This window comes from Schistocerca serialis, unplaced genomic scaffold (assembly GCF_023864345.2).
Source record: "Schistocerca serialis cubense isolate TAMUIC-IGC-003099 unplaced genomic scaffold, iqSchSeri2.2 HiC_scaffold_659, whole genome shotgun sequence".
NCBI classification, from domain to species: Eukaryota; Metazoa; Arthropoda; class Insecta; order Orthoptera; family Acrididae; genus Schistocerca; species Schistocerca serialis.
Window position 1 is genome coordinate 132501 of NW_026048254.1, and position 2500 is coordinate 135000.

Consider the following 2500-nt stretch of genomic DNA (forward strand, 5'->3'; position numbering starts at 1 on the left):
ACCGGCAGCTCCAACGCCAGCGCCACAGAAGGACAAAAGCCCCACTTGGGTGCCGAAGCGAACTCTCCCAGCACAGCGCACGCGCCAACACGTCCGCACAGCTGCGATACAAACCACCTGCGAGAACCGCAGAGGCGACCGAGCAGCAGACGGCGTCGCGGCGCCGAGCGCCGGGCGGCGGCGCATCCTCAGCGCACACAGTCCTCAATCGGACCAGCACACTGCAGATGTCCACCGCGCTTCGCACCGGGCCCGCGAGGACCTACTTTGGCCGCACGGCGCCGCGTGCAGGGTGCGCCGGCGCGCAGCTGCGCCGCCTGCCGCCTCCGTCGGCCGGCGCGCCTGCCAGTGGCCGCCCCCACCAGCCGGCTGTAGCGCGTGCGCCCACGCACCGCGCGGCCAGCACGCCGGGAGGCCCCCCCTCACCGGCCGGGGCCGGTCCCACCCAGCCACCGCCGCGTATCGCTTCACACCCACATGCCATTCACGTTCGTGGGCATGGTGGGTATCGCTGAAACAACCGGTTGGTAGCTCAACCGATCGTCGCCATCACTGATTCACCTCTAGCGAGAACAACCGCACCACAACGGTTTACCAGTTGTTCATTTGCGTAACGTCACCAGCAAACGTAGGCGTCCATCGCCATTTGCAAATTCAACGATTGTTGCATGCCTGTGTCAGGTGTCACGACACACTATGTCTGCCCACATACACGCAACAACATGTGCACGCTTCGCAAACACGTGGAAGGTGGCCCCCGTACGTATGCGATGTCCATTGCGCGAACGACTGTCAACCGGCCTCTGTCGCATGTCGCAGATGTGGAACGCAGTGCACCATGCTATCACGGTGTGTGAGAAGAGACGACAACGTCTGACAACACGCGCCACTACATCAACAGACGGCTCATGCTGATCGCCATCCAGGGCATACCACACTGCAATCCAGCTCTTATAGGGAGACGACACGTAGCTGCGTGCACAACATTTGGACCGCATGGTTCGCCGTTGTTGGCGCAGTCGTTGTACGGTCACATGTACCACGATGTATCATTCAGTACATGAGGACCAATGTGCAGTACAGTGTGTGATTTGGACGTACAACATCAGCGGACAGTTGACACAGGCCGTACCACAGCGTAGGCTAAGTGCTTCGCCATGCGAATGCCAATGAACAACTGCAAATGCCAATGAACAACTGCAAAGGGCATTGAGCATGTACGTCCTGCTGCCATCCACATTACAGTGTATAGCTGCAAGGTGTTTAACATGAAGCGATACACTGGGGACCGGGCAGTGCGAGTAGCAAACTATATTGCGGGGGTTGCAGTTAGGCAACACTACACTAATTTAACGCGTCGTATGACAATTACAGAGGCAGGTTAAGGCCCAACGTGTGTTGGGTTAAGGCCCAACGTGTGTTGGGTTAAGGCCCAACGTGTGTTGGGTTAAGGCCCAACGTGTGTTGGGTTAAGGCCCAACGTGTGTTGGGTTAAGGCCCAACGTGTGTTGGGTTAAGGCCCAACGTGTGTTGGGTTAAGGCCCAACGTGTGTTGGGTTAAGGCCCAACGTGTGTTGGGTTAAGGCCCAACGTGTGTTGGGTTAAGGCCCAACGTGTGTTGGGTTAAGGCCCAACGTGTGTTGGGTTAAGGCCCAACGTGTGTTGGGTTAAGGCCCAACGTGTGTTGGGTTAAGGCCCAACGTGTGTTGGGTTAAGGCCCAACGTGTGTTGGGTTAAGGCCCAACGTGTGTTGGGTTAAGGCCCAACGTGTGTTGGGTTAAGGCCCAACATAGGTTGGGTTAAGGCCCAACATAGGTTGGGTTAAGGCCCAACATAGGTTGGGTTAAGGCGCAACATAGGTTGGGTTAAGGCGCAACATAGGTTGGGTTAAGGCGCAACATAGGTTGGGTTAAGGCGCAACATAGGTTGGGTTAAGGCGCAACATAGGTTGGGTTAAGGCGCAACATAGGTTGGGTTAAGGCGCAACATAGGTTGGGTTAAGGCCCAACATAGGTTGGGTTAAGGCGCAACATAGGTTGGGTTAAGGCGCAACATAGGTTGGGTTAAGGCGCAACATAGGTTGGGTTAAGGCGCAACATAGGTTGGGTTAAGGCGCAACATAGGTTGGGTTAAGGCGCAACATAGGTTGGGTTAAGGCGCAACATAGGTTGGGTTAAGGCGCAACATAGGTTAGGTTAAGGCGCAACATAGGTTAGGTTAAGGCGCAACATAGGTTAGGTTAAGGCGCAACATAGGTTAGGTTAAGGCGCAACATAGGTTAGGTTAAGGCGCAACATAGGTTAGGTTAAGGCGCAACATAGGTTAGGTTAAGGCGCAACATAGGTTAGTTAAGGCGCAACATAGGTTAGGTTAAGGCGCAACATAGGTTAGGTTAAGGCGCAACATAGGTTAGGTTAAGGCGCAACATAGGTTAGGTTAAGGCGCAACATAGGTTAGGTTAAGGCGCAACATAGGTTAGGTTAAGGCGCAACATAGGTTA